Source organism: Triticum aestivum, chromosome 4B (assembly GCF_018294505.1).
Source record: "Triticum aestivum cultivar Chinese Spring chromosome 4B, IWGSC CS RefSeq v2.1, whole genome shotgun sequence".
NCBI classification, from domain to species: Eukaryota; Viridiplantae; Streptophyta; class Magnoliopsida; order Poales; family Poaceae; genus Triticum; species Triticum aestivum.
The window spans coordinates 544,988,592-545,003,558 of NC_057804.1; the positions used below are offsets into that span (position 1 = coordinate 544,988,592).

General features: G+C 42.0%; 2 long non-coding RNA genes across 9 annotated transcripts; one reads left to right on the plus strand and one right to left on the minus strand.

Annotated features, from left to right (window-relative positions):
* Positions 1 to 1,145: 1,145 nt before the first annotated feature.
* On the minus strand, positions 1,146 to 9,242 carry LOC123093191 (uncharacterized). Of its 7 annotated transcripts, none has more exons than XR_006445148.1 (4): positions 8,678 to 9,242; positions 7,812 to 8,211; positions 6,530 to 7,505; positions 1,146 to 6,024 (listed from the first exon to the last, which is right to left on the minus strand). It is a non-coding gene; the product is annotated as an uncharacterized lncRNA (long non-coding RNA). The 7 variants fall into 7 exon arrangements; XR_006445151.1 differs by having other exon boundaries at positions 1,146 to 2,304; positions 2,805 to 6,024; positions 6,530 to 8,211; XR_006445146.1 differs by having other exon boundaries at positions 1,146 to 2,309; positions 2,805 to 6,024; positions 6,530 to 8,211.
* Positions 9,243 to 11,517: 2,275 nt separating this feature from the next.
* On the plus strand, positions 11,518 to 14,606 carry LOC123093192 (uncharacterized). 2 transcript variants are annotated; one of them, XR_006445153.1, is made up of 3 exons: positions 11,521 to 12,154; positions 12,588 to 12,853; positions 13,239 to 14,606. It is a non-coding gene; the product is annotated as an uncharacterized lncRNA (long non-coding RNA). The 2 variants fall into 2 exon arrangements; XR_006445152.1 differs by having other exon boundaries at positions 11,518 to 12,154; positions 12,588 to 14,606.
* The last annotated feature ends 361 nt before the right edge of the window (positions 14,607 to 14,967 follow it).

Sequence of the window (14,967 nt, forward strand, 5' to 3'; positions counted from 1 at the left end):
GTTTACTTGAGGTGCTGTTGCTACGAGCTAGCAAGCTATCCTCGCCCGCGCAAAAGCGGGTCATGAGTGTCGTAAGGGCTGCCATGGACTTCGGCTTCTCTTGGCCGAGGTGTCGGGCGAGCCACTCGTCACGGATGTTATGCTTAAAAACCGTTAGGGCTTCGGCGTCCGGACAGTCGACAATTTGGTTCTTTTTAGTTAGGAACCGAGTCCAGAATTTCCTGGCTGACTCTCCGGGCTGTTGGATTATGTGACTTAATTCATCAGCATTCGGAGGTCGGACATAAGTGCCTTGGAAGTTGTCAAGGAACACATCTTCCAGGTTCTCCCAACTGCCAATGGAGTTTTCAGGCAGACTGTTCAACCAGTGTCGAGCTGGTCCCTTGAGTTTTAGCGGGAGATACTTGATGGCATGGAGATCATCACCGTGGGCCATATGTATATGGAGAAGGAAGTCCTCGATCCATACCGCGGGATCTGTTGTTCCATCATATGATTCAATGTTTACGGGTTTGAACCCTTCTGGGAATTCATGTTCCATTACTTCATCGGTGAAGCATAGAGGGTGTCACTACAAGAAATATGCACGATTATGACGAAAATTATTGACCGTGATCAAATTGGTCATAAATCTATGACCTTTATTTGCAAAATGGTTAAGGAGTGTCCGGGAGGGTCCAAACCCCAGCATTTTAAGACCATCTATGTCAAAGAGTCATAATTCCATTGCAGAAAATGGTCATAAGAATCTATAATATTGTTTGTGGATATATTCTCAACTGACTATCACTCGTGCAGAGACTATAACATTGTTTGTGGATATATTCTCAACTGACTATCACTCATGCAGAGACATTCTATGCAAGCGGTTTTACCCCTTTTGATGACACAATTTTAAACTATCACCTTGCATGTGTGGATTAGCATCACACACGGTTAGTTCATGAAATCTGTGTGTAATCTGCAAGTTATTGCACACGACTAAAAAGAAAAAACTGTGTATGATATGAATGCCATCACACAAAAAATCTACAAAACTGTGTGCAATGTGTGATCTTAACAACATGTTAATTAGTCCTAAAATCAGCTAGACAGTAATCAATTTACTACGATCACTATTTCACAAAGAAACGTAACACAAGACATCACACATTCAAAATCCACTATATGATTTTTTTTTCCAACAGGTACATAACATCAACATGTTTCAAGCTTTTTCATACAACATACACAAGTGCAAATGTACTATCTCACACCACACGACAACCAACACATACAACTAGCAATCACATCTAATTACGTCGTCAAGCTTCATCTGTCTCTTGTTCATCCACGACATCAACTACCAAACCTTCTAAGATTTCTTGTTGTATCTCATCCTGAAAAACAAAGAGAATAGGGTGACAAGGTCAAAAGACGTACATGACTATATTTTTTTTCAAGTTAAAGGTAGCGATTTAATCATTCAACACTACAGAAGTTAGTGGCTTATCAGTTCCGTGAGCTTCCCAAGAAGTTGCTGGAACGCCGTACTGCTTTGTGGGTCGCTGCTTGCACCATGGACAGTGGCAGTAAGAACAAGTCCATTATGAAACAAAATGAAGAACAACAGTAGAAGCATCTAAAGTGCAACTTTCTAAAGCATTGGCTTCATACATGCCATTTTTTCATGCACTATACCAGCAAACATCCATAAAATGCTCACAAGCTACATTAATTAATCAAATGCTCAGACAAGCGAGTATCTTGTCTAGTTGATTCCCATCACATGAGAGCTGCAACTACCTACAAGAAGTAACAGAGGATAAACACAATTTTCACCGAACAGTGAGGAATAAAAATTTCGGAGCACTATGCTACTAGCATGAAGAAACATCGCATCATAGAGACTGTCTGCTGAAACGCACACAGATGTGTCAGTCCTGAATCCTGATGAATATGTATGTGGCATGCATGACTATCATGAAACCTCTAAGCTATAAATGAATTGAAACCCACCAAGATGCAACTGCTACCCGAGCCATTCATATCATCAACAATACTACATGCGACCATATGACTGTATTAATCAGAGGAACAATTCTAGATAATTAACCAGACAACAAGGGGATACCTGCTTACATTTATCTGCAGCTCGGTGGTGCGTGCGTGCATAGGTGACCAAGACTGTACAGGCGAGGAAGCAGTAGAGGATGTGCAGCTACGACGATTTAATTAAGCTGGAGCGTCCACCGCAATGCGATCTTGCTTGAACGAACCACCGGCCTTCGCCCAGACTAGCCCCCTGATGGGCGCCCCAGATCCCTGCTCTGCTTGGAAACAAGAATGAGAAAAAGTAACTCCAGTTTCTAACCAAATCAGTACATCCAGACTACAAAAGTATGGCGAATCGCAACAAGTGGAACGAATCTGTGAAGATTGCTACCCGCGACCACAGAGGAGCTCAATACTATCCTACTCGAGACTCCACTGATCTACAGAGCATGGAAAGCTCGGGTCCATAGCACCCACCCCATGAAACATGCGGCGGCGAGGCCGCGTGGGGAGCCAGCGAGACGCGAGACGCCCTCACGCGGAGCCGCCGGCCGGCCGACGAGCAGGAGCTGGCGAAGTGGGCCTGCCTCATGACGGCGGCCGCGAGGGCCAATTGACCATGGTGGGAGCAAGGAGGGGAGAGGGTTCAGGTCTGTGTGCGTGGGGTTTCAGAGATCGGAGCAGAATGACGTCAGATCGAGGGGATGGCGAGCAGACGATGCCGGAGATTTGTGGAACCGCCGAGGCCAAGGGGTGACGCAGAAAATCACCTGGGTAGGGCTCAGGGCACCGTGGATCAGCCGAAGACGCTGCAGATCTGCCGTGTGGTCGCTGTGGATCCGTCTAAGAGCAGCTCGAGCAACAATCACAAGGAGGAGGCGGGCTTGTTCTCGGATTCGCTGACAGTGCCATGGATTGGTGGATCTGGGGCAAAGGGAAGGCAGAGATGGTGAGGGGAGGGGTTGGTGGCCGGCGGCGGAGGAGGAGGTCGCCGGTGAGGACAGAGCAGCTGGGGTGGGGGAGAGAGGGGGCGGCGGCTCTCTGGAATGGGACGAGAAGGAGAGAGAGGTAGGGATTGGGACGCCGGGGCCGGAGCGTGGTGGGCCGTTGGATCTCACACAGATGAACGGTGGTCACGCATGATCCGTGGGAGGCTCCTCTCGACCAATCAAAACACATCATTGTCTAAGACTGTTTCCTTTAGTTATGTACTAGTACAAATGCCCGTGCGTTGCGTCGGTCAAAAAAAAGACACAATCTGCTTTATGTGGCATTGTGCATCATTTTTATATCTAATTTAAATAAACATTAATAATTAGGTTAATTTTGGTATAATAAAAGTTAAAGTTTTCATAAAAATTGAACACTATTTGGGCTTGTCCCAAACAAACACTTCTTTTTTTGAAGTTCACACCCCCACTTTATTAAACTAAATTAGGAATTTCATCTGATACAACGCTAAGAATACAATCAGGGGAACTAAGTCCCAAAGCACCACTGATGCTCTACTGCTTATTCCTAAGCGTGCCAGCAAATGGGCAGCACCATTTGCTGTCCTTCGGACCCAGGTGAACTCACTCAAAGTTCTGATCATGGCTTTTACCTCCACCACCACTTGTCCCACAGATGATAAGTTCCGATCCTGATCATTAAGCTTCCCGGAAAGTAGGACGTAGTCTTTCCCCTTAGTTACTGATTTTGGTGGTAAATTACATATGCACATGGAATTATTCTTATAGATTGCACAAACATTATAAAGGACCATCAGACTAATCAAAAATTTAAATAACGACGAACGAGTCATTGCAAACATTATAAAGAAATAACCATGTACGGTTTACTGTTTCAGTACATGTAGACATGCTCGATCAAGTAGTCCAACTTTTCTGTGTACTAATCTGGGCGTCCAATCTCTGAAATTTTCCTCTTCCACATCCGATCCAGTAATCCATTTCCTTTTTAGTTTGTGATCAGTAGTAGTCTGTTAAGGACACATATAGTACAAAATCCTCAAATACAGCTCTCCGCTGCTTCCAGGCGGACGTGTTCTGGTCGTCCTCGTAACTGCCGGAGAATTCCTCTCGCAGGAAAGGAGCAGCATATGGTCACAGATCTCGCTGATGCTCTTGTGGTCCCGCACAGCGGCAGCCAAACGCTCGGCCTCATCACGATCATACACGCTCTTTTCCTCCATGACCTCCGGTACTGCATGAGAATGTTTTGTTGCGTAACAAGAAAGATCATTTTGCAAGTCCCTAAAGAGCAGTTCTGAGCATCATGCCTGCACCCTGCAACCCAATTCTGAAATTCTCTACATTATCACTGTCCTTGGCCACAATAGGAGAACATGCCGAGGCCGACCACGTCCCTGTCTATGCTATGTAAACGGCGCCATCAGGACCGCGTGTAGGACGTCGCAGTAAGGGTGCTGCTCGATGATAGATGCGACACAAGTGCTACCAAGCTGGTCGCCAAACTCTCCAGCCTCTATATTTTACTTTTCTGAATCCAGTTTTCATCGAAGTGCACTGAACAGGATACACATTCAGTCCCTCCACATAATGTACAGCCTTACTGACCTGCAAATCAATCGGCCCGCCCACATAACATAATCTTACATGCTAGGAGAAAAGGACATTTTTGAAGTGACTCAACGGCTTTCTTCACACAAACAAAAGAAGCAACTAAAGTGTTTTTCTCCACGCAAGAGAAGTAATTAAATCGGTCGCACAAACTGAGCATGGTAACTAATACATACTGCAATGCATATCCCATAAGCTTGGTCCAAAATGAAAAGCTTTTGCAGCAACACAGATGAGATGTGGTGCTTCCAACCAAAGAAGACCTGCTATTTAGATGCTTGTTCAAGGTTGAATTGACTGTCACTGAAATGCGACCAACTGCTGTCACAAAGTAAGACATGAGACGCATCCTGGTACAACCATCACTCCCAGATCGAAGTATGGAATTATTACTATTACCGAATGGCAAAAATCTGGCACAAGAATACCACGTTATAGAGGGTTCGGGTATAAGCATATGCGATAGATGAGCCAAATTCTGAACAAATACTTCTAGTGAGCTTAGAATCGATTAAGCTATTGAGATTGATAATATAGTGTCAAGATTTTAACAGAGAAAGCATCATTGTACTGGTAATTAAGGTCTGGTCCCTTGTTTCATTTTTCATGATTGCATAAGCTTAAGTACTTGAGCTACCCACAAAAAACACTAAAACTACTTACGAATCCACTGCACCTCTATCAAGATAAATCATACTATAGGTGTTCGCATCTATGATCATTCCCTTATTCATATTTTGCAACTCCAGTCACACATATAAGACAAGCTTTTTGTTCACATACTACTACCTCCGTCTAGGTGAATAAGTCATTCACGTAGTTCTAGGTCATCGATTTGAGCAATTAAATATGTGTTATATATTATGAAAAGTATATCACTAGATTTCTACAAGGATGTAGTTTCTAAATATATATTTTTTATCACATATAATACATATTTAGATAGTTAAATCGTCAACCTAGAACTACGCAAATGACTTATTCACCGAGACGGAGGCAGTAACAGAAGTGTAGCTTCCATGAATCTACTTCAAGCACTACAGACTTGAATCAACTTTCAGAATTGAATTCACGTGCACAAAATCAAGAGCTGCCTATGGTAAGGTGTCATCTCTATTCTTGAGGTCCAATTAACAGGATAACGGTGATCAACTTAAGCAGCATGTATGACAAATTATGTAATTTGCACGTGCTCCTAGCAATATCATGTAAATGCAGGGTGTCTCGCACCAATATATCAGGACTGAAGGAGGAAACTTATAGTCTACACGTCGGTGTCTTCGAGCGTTATTGGTGGCAGTCTGAAAGCCGAACCTCTTTGGCCTCCAACTGAGTTCGATCGGATATTAATTGTCATTCGCCTAAGTGAAAACAACCCACGGGTACAAACGTCTAAAGGCCAGCACATCTGAACAAAAACCATGATTTAGACTTGGCCGTTTTCAGCCATTAGAAAGACAAACATCAGTTTTTTAGTCAGTTAACAATACAAACAACAGCCACTGAAAAAGAACACTTACTGAATAAAACAACATTGCAGAAAAGCTATCATGTATACTTGCATTGCATAAACATGAGCAGAAACAAAGCTAGAGTTTTATGCAAAGAAACAATTGCCGAGAAGTAGCAAATAATATTGCTATCCTTCCACAGTATAGTTTTCTTCAGATTTCTGAAGAGACTCAGACAACGAGCCAAACTAAAAATTGAAAGCATTTGTACACCAGGGAAAGACAATGAGCCAAATTAAAAATTAGAGCTGCCAAAGAAAATGATTAAAATAAAGATAACCAGTCAAGCAGTACATTTAGAGCAATTTGTACGGTTGATCTAGTGTACGAGTAAGATCATCTTCAACCAAACTTAAAATTCAGAAAATGTTGCAGCCTGAATATGAAGAGTAGTGGACTCACATTTGATCCTGGTGCAAGCTCCGAGGAGTTTCAAGCAGAATCACGTGGTGCGGTGGCGGCTTCTCTCCCCCTCCTATGCAGAGACGCCGGAGCCCCTCGCAGCTCACCTCTGTGGTGGCGTAGTCCAGCCCCTCCTCGCTCTCCTTGGCGATGGCGCCGGGTTGCCTGGCTTCCAGTGAACGGGCACAACTTTCCTCCCTCTCTCCTGCTTGGTGGTTACCCTTCTATTTCTCCGCGATGACGACTAACACCCTCCACCCTCTCGTCAGCGGTGCGACATGGAAGAGCACAATAACGAATAACGGCTATTTACAGATGTTTCTTGTAAGTACAGACAATCTATTTCTGATAATAGAAATCAGAGCTAGGCAAAAAGATTTATCAAAAGATATTGTGTGATCATCTGTTCCTGAAGGAATTACTTCGGAATATAAATACCTAGCATGGACCCATAATTACTAATGTTAGTATCGTACATAGTCATGGATACCATTACTTCATGTGTAATCTTCTGTTCCTAAAAGAACTGCTTCAAAATAGAAATAGGTGGCACGGACCCATAATTACAATGTTAGTATAGTACACGGTCCTGGATACTGTTTCTTTCTCATCCTCTGTCTTCACAAAAAACAGATTAAGGATAATATTATTATAGAGCTCGGAGATCAATAAGTAGTCAAATATGTGGTTTAATTTCTCCAGAAATAACTTAGGGTTCACAGGCTACTTCTCCATGCATTGGTCTTGGGATTTCAATGGTCAACAGATACAAACAACATGCTTTTGTTGCACATTCTCGGATAAAAGTTGCATTCCTATACATCTGAATTGAGGAGACTATAATTGCTGATGGTTGGGAACTTGGGAGTGTGTTCAAGGAACATTCTGGAAAATAAATTGCAATGTTGTACCTGGTAGCAATCATGATCTCACAACGCATGCTTTGGTGAAGGAAAGACGGACAAAGTACATCGATCTGCAGACCGTGTCTAAAATATGATGTTCTTAAAAAAAAAAAAAAGGGCAACCTGGTGCATGTAGCTCCCGCTTGCGCAGGGTCCAGGGAAGGGTCCGACCACTTTGGGTCTATAGTACGCAGCCTTTCCCTACATTTCTGTAAGAGGCTGTTTCCAGGACTTGAACCCATGACCTCATGGTCACAAGGCAGCAGCTTTACCACTGCGCCAAGGCTCCCCTTCTAAAATATGATGTTCTTGCTACACTAAATTAGCTTCTTACAATATTACATGTTGATATGGGTGGAAGAGGGACAGGCACATACCTCAAAGTGTCCGGTCGACAATTGTAAGCATAGTTATCGTCCATCTAGTACTGCAGGTTCCCGATCTAGAGTTCAATCCGCACACCACCTACATCTTTCACCTGGATCCGCTCTATAACTGTGGGAGTCACAATTGTACACGCCTCTGCAACGCCACACTCTTTCTTATGCAACTTGCTAGTGACAAAGATGACCAAATCAATGGCGCAGATCTGTAGTAAAATTGCTGCTTGATTCTTCCAATTGCCTCATCAATTTTTCTATTAATTAAATGAAATAACAAAGCAATCACATCATCTAGATCAAATCCACACGCATTCCTCCTCGGTCCTTGATTTGTACCTCTCTTGCGGTAACAACTCTATTTCTGTCAAACAAATGGCCCTTGCTGCATTAAATCCTGCATATATAATGGTGATGTCAGGGGCAAATTATGCAGCTGCACTCATATAGGTTAAAAACACAAAAAAAATAAGAGGAGGTAGCGCTGACTTAAATAGCAGCATAAAATCCTTATATCATAATTTCAAAGACGGGAAATAAACCTCAACCTCAAGCATGTGAGGTCTTCTTAGCAAAAGGAAATTTAACCAGTGTTTGCAAAAAGTGTAGTGAAAACTTAAATTGCTGAAATTAATTTCGTTGTATAGCTGGAATCCTCAGTCACTTTTTTGCTTGAGGGCTGCAAATCACATCCACTGAATTTCAAACGAAATTTAGGACCATATCATCAAATACAGGAAATATGTGTAAATTACCAAGGGAAGAAACATGAAGTAAACTTATAGTTTGACCAGCTAGTGCTCAATTTCACCAACGAAAAGCCTTAAATATTGGCACAAGCATCCAAGTGCACAAGAAAATACCTCACGGCAGAAGATTCATGCAAGAATAGGCCGGTGTTGAAGTAGTGCAGGATGGAATTCGTGGCTGCCTCGACCCTCCTCCCTAATCTGTAGCAGCGACAATGCTCCTCCCCAACGGAGCTTCAGGTCAACTCCAATGGCAAGTCAGAAACTTCACCCGTCCACCCGGATCAAGCAGGGGGAGGCCGGCGGACGGGCGGATCGGCGTGGGAGGCTTGGTGGTGGCCAGATCCGGGGCGCGGCGGAGCGGAGGATGCGGATCCGGGCAGGGGCGGCCGGATCCCGCTGGAGTTGTGGCCGGAGGGAGGTGGGCGCGGCTGCCGGCGAACCTTGGGGCAGCCATGGCGGCGCTGCAATGAGAGGGAGAGAAAATGATGGGAGGGAAGGATGAAGGAGAGGGAGGAGGAGAAGGCAGGTGCGGCGACGTGACCTGGTCACGGTGGTGGTGATCTCCGGTGAGGCCAGCCGGCGCGGCAAGGTAGCGGAGGAAGGCGGGGTCGGGGCGAGCGCCTCCATGGCTCGGGCGCACGCGTCTTTGGCCCTAAAAAGGATCGCGGGTCGAATACACAAAAATGCAGTTTTTTTCGCAAAAACGAATCGTTCTCTCATATACCCACTTAAAATAGGACTGCGGGTTGAATACTCAAAAACAGAGGGGCTTTTTTTGCAAAAACGGTGACAACGGGCGACCAGAAGCAATAGCTGCTTTTTATTAGGAGTAGTAGGTAAAGATATAGAACAAGTTAGCTAAATAGATTAAACAAATTGTCAAACATTCTCAAACTTTTTGCATGCCATATTCAGGTCATATCATAACACCATGCCAATTTTCTCATTTTTTAGACCACATTTACATTTTCTATAATTAAAATATTAGTAAATTCTATGTTTGTGGTTGACTCTTGCCACATAAATCTTTGAAATTTCCTTTCATTTCTTGTATAAGACATACAAATGTACTCAAGAGACAAAATATGTTTTTCAAATCATTTTATATGCACTTTTTCATGTACTTATGGTTCAAGATTGAATTATATCCATTAAATGCATGTAAATGTAGTTAATGACAAAAATATAGAAAATGATTCCAAAAAAGTGGCAAATTTGCACATGGTGATTTCTGTGGTATATATTGAGTGTAGAAAAAAATATGGGTTAAAAGATGAAGGAAATATTGTTTCCCCTTCAACTAGGTGCATTCACTCTCCAAAGCACAACTATTCCTCATGGTTCGATTTCTAAAGAGTGTATATTAAAAAATTTGTCAAACCATCTCCAATTTTTACCACAATATACTGAGGTCATATCATTAAACCATGTCAAGTTTTGTATTTTTCACACTTCGTTTACATTTTTTTGAATTAAAATAGTAGTAAACTCCATGTTCGCGGTTGATTCTTGCCACATAGATATTTGAAATTTATATTCATTTCTTGCGTGAGGCATACAAATATACCCATTACCCTAAATATGATTTTTTAAATCACTTTTCTGTACTATTTCATGTACTCGTAGTTCAAATATGATTTATATCAATTAAATGGCTAGTAATGAAGTTAATTACTCAAATATAGCAAATGAGCTCTGAAAAGTGCCAAATTTTAACATGGAGAATCCTATGATGTATGTTAAGTGTGGACAAAAAATTCAAGGTCAACTGACAAAAGAGAATGCCAGTTCGTCTCAAACTTGGTGCATTCACTTGCGAAACCACACTCATTCCTCGTAGGTTGTTCGATTTCTAAAGGGTGTGCATCAAAAAAATTGTGAAACATTCTTAGTTTTTTACCATGGCATACTAACGTCATATAATGACACCATGTAAAATTTCATATTTTTCTGACTTCATTTACATTTTCTATAATTGAGACTTCATTTACATCATATAATGACTCCATATTCTTGGTTGACTCTTGCCACATATATCTTTGAAATTTATATTCATTTATTGTATGAGGCATACAAATATACTCAAGACACTAAATACGATTTTTCAAACCATTTGTGTTCACTGTTTCATGTAATCATAGTTCAAATCTGAATTATACTTGTTAAATGCTTATAAATGCAATTAATGACTCAAATATAGCAAATGAGCACTATTTCATGATAACTTAGTCCATTGCATTTTCATTCTAAAAATATATAGAACCTCCTGATATTAATTTTATTTATATATTTCAAATTTGACTCAATTCCTCCTAAATCGGTGAAGATCTTTCTTTTCTATGAGTGCTGGATCGAAAGCTTTTGACACACAACCATTTGTTTAATTGGACATAGAATATGGTATGTTATTTTTTTAATGGAGTCGTGATATTTTGCAACAAATATTTTGTAGGCTATTTAAAAATGCATTTTTTGCACTTGGAAAAGGGGAAATTAAATTTTTGTGCAAAGAAAATAAAACTCCATTCAACAACATTATTTTCCATTACAAGACGCATACTTACCCAAAATATGAGATCTTTTTTACAAACAATGGCGTTAATTTCGCCATCACATTCGTTATTTGGTCATTTAATGCTGTTTTTTTCCGTTCGAATGTTTTCGTTGTTGTACCTAGTTTAATCTCAACCCTTAGATTTTGATTTTCAAAGATTCTGGTTTAATGAAGGATAAACCATCACCACCTCCAAACTTAGTTGTAAAGTTGTTCTAATCTATTTTTGAAAAGATCTTTTGGAAAATATTATAAGAAACAAAATAAGAAAATCTTTTTAACAAAAAAAGGATGCACGCGAACTGGGCCGGCCCAAGGCCAGCCACAGCCGGCCACCAAACCCCACCCGCAGCCCACCGCATCGCCTCCCCCTCGTCCTCTTATCGATCCCCTTTCATCGCCCAAACCCTAACTCATATCCCCTCCATTCCCCCGCCTCCCCTTCTCTCCCTCTCCCCGATCTAGATTGACAACGTCGGCTCCCTCTCTCCCTCGTCGGCAGGTCCCTCCACCGTGGTCCCTCCTACCCTAGCCCCGGCCATTCTCCCTTCTGCCACCCTCTCATGTCCCAGTCTCTCGCCTTTGTCCACCTGCAGCCTATTGAGCGCGCCGCCCAACCTCACCAGCAACATATGCACTGCCGCCCAGCAGCCACGGCGTCGCGGCTGGCCGGCTCGTCGGCGTGCGCATGCTTCAATGCACGCCGCTCAATCGAGCTGGTCGGACCGCGGCGGCGCGTGACCTAGGGTTTTGGTCAGTTTGCCCCATGCCGGCCACGACTCTCCGGCAACCAGGACGGGGACGACATCGACGACATCCTCTAACGGTCGTCGTCCACCTCGCATTGCAGGGAGGGGTCGGTCCTCTCCTCGGACGAGGGGCCGGCCGTGTTCGTCGTTCCACACCCTGGCAGTCGATCCCATCCGCCACTGCTTCACTAGCCTCCTCCGCCGGCGTCTCCGCGAGGGCGCTTGACGCTAGGCAGGCCATGGACGCGCTGGACCTCAAGGCCGTCCGTGCTGCTCCTGCTCCGGGTGAGCACACCCAGAACTATATTTATATAAGAATATTTTTGTGAGATATATGTGTTATTTCAATGCTCTTTTGTGTGGTTTAGGCATTCTGTAGTTAACTTGTCAAAGATTAAAAATTGGGTGTGTCTATGCCATATGCTCCCTGTTGCTGGGACATTATGATGTGCCATTTTTATTATCATGTTAGCCTGGTCAACCTTATCATCTGAACTGTCATACTAGATGGTTTCTAGGTGTATATCTATGGATGCAGTCCATAGCTAGTATATGATGTTTAATATTTTTCCTGACTTTACCATGGAAAGTTAGTGTCGGAATTTTTTGGTTTAGTACAATGAACAAATGTTCACATTGCCTCAATGGTGCATATTTTACTGTATCAAAACAACTGTATGCTTCCCTCATTGATGCTACTACAAATAATATATTTCAGTGCGCGGATGCTGGAGGGGTCGTGCCTGAGGAGACCGAGCTCGCCATGCTGCTCCTTTTCAATGCCAACAAGGGAAGGGCCGACGAGGAGAACAGGGTCCCTACACCAACATGTTAGGTTTCCCTGGCTGCTCGGTAGTTCTCGGACCGCTCCCTAATTTTCCTTGGTCTCGTAGGTAACTGGCGCAACCACTGTAACTTGAGACGGTGGACTGGAGGAAGGATCATGAGAACAACTACACAATGTTATGGATGGACAGGATGATGGTAAGTAATTCTTGAGTATGATAGCATGTCATCTAGCTCAACCATGTTGACTTTGAAACCATACAATCTTGAGCTATCTCAGTTTATCCATACCTTGCAAGACATTTAGTGAGTATATTTGAGAAACCATACAAGGCTTCACTGTATTCACCTTCTATCATGCTGCCCTTTCACACTATGATCTTGTTTAGATGCACACCGCTCACTTTTTAAGAAAATGTGTGATGTAAATACTGGGGATGTGGATATATAATGTATGTAAATGTGGCTGAAACAAATTATTGTAAATTGCAGAATGTTCTATTGTTTCATAAGGATAAACCAGGATATTTTATTTACCATGTATTATTTGTCACCGAGTAATGATCTGGGGTTGTGTGTGTAGGGAGGGTGAATCAGATCTAGGAGCACATTGACTACGAGGTTTGTCGACATGACAAGTACCGTATGTGTGTCTACTCGTCCAACCTGATAATTCTCCATTTGGTCACCTTTGATTGATATCCTCCAAAATAGGAGGAGATTCTGCTTTTGCTAAATCTCCTTGTGTATGTGCTTCTTGCACCTATTGATGCTACAAGTTAAGTAATCAGATGAGCCCTTCATGTGTTGTATGCAAGATTCCAACATGTTCTTCATTTTGTTCTGATGCAACAGTCAGCTGGATGCGGGAGAATCAATGCACATAAACTTGTTCTTTCTCTATTTAAAAGCATTGAAGATCATAATATTACGCACTATCAATTTGTTTTTTCTTGGCAATCGGTATTGCTAATACCCCTTTCGGTCTTTAACATTTGTTTTTTCTCGTGGACACATGTATGAACACTTCACCTGTCTTCATTCTTTCTAGATCTCATAAGTAGTAATTTCTTAAAGATTGTATAACCTGTATACTTCACTTTAATTCATGTGTGACAACAGTAAAGGAAATCATCTGATGAACTGTTCACGATATAATTTTTTATAGGCTTAGATTTAATTAAGGTCTATCTATTGTAGTTTAAGCTTGAACATATCATTAGGGCTAGTTCTTGTGGTGTTTTTTGGGCTTCTAGAATAAGTTGCCCCTTACCCAGCTTATTTTAGAAGCCCAACCATATAGTGTCAAAAACACTCTTATATTATGGGATGGAGGGAGTAGGCTTCTAAGCAAATAATTTTCTAGAATAAGCTAGGTAGGGGGCAACCTATTCCAGTTTTTCTAGAAGGCAGCAAAAGAACTGGCCTTTAGTAATTAGTATGATCTTCTGATGTTGGAGTCTCGAGGTGGAGAGTTTACACAATATGATATAATATGAATTTTAACTTACTAGTGTTCAATATTTCTAACCTGATTTATGGAAGAAACAAAAGCTAGGCCACACAGCCACATAAAGTCCTCTAAAATGTTCACTGCTTGCATCCATGTGACTTCCTTATATACACTATCTGCATTCTACTCTCAGCTTGCTGCATTTTTCTTATTTCATGTTATGCTTAATTTGCTTCTAATGTATTGTCCCTCCCTATGGCAGGACGAAACACTTCTTGGAATTCTTAAAGAGGAAGTCAATGGAGCCATGCTGTTGTTGTGCAACAGGCTATGTTTTTCGTAATACCATTTGTCTGGGCTGTGTAATCTTAGTTTGTGTGTGCTGGGATACTCAAAAAGCTATCTATCTAATATAAATCTGTATTATGTTGTCTAGCCTCTGTAATCTTATTTTGTGTGTGCTGGGATATTAAAAAAGCTATCTGTCTAATTTAAATATGTGATGTATTCTTCACTTAACTTTACTTGTAGTACAGTTTCTAGTCTAAAAATGCTAAACGACCTTTTTTGAGCTAAAAAAGGCTAAATGGCCTAATAATACATAATGGATCGGACATGGGCTTTGGCCCAGTAAAATAACTGTGCATAAAGTTTATGGGCCGGCCTTATTGGGCTTGGCTTGCCAGGAATTATGACGATTTTATATATCACTACCAATGCCATGTCAGATCTGGTGGCCACGTGGATGATGCCACATCAGATCCTACGTGGATGAGGCAAACAGGTAATGACCAAAAAATTTGTCAGTAAAATCTATGACCTAATATTTTTGGTCTTAAAAACTATGACCAAAAGTTAG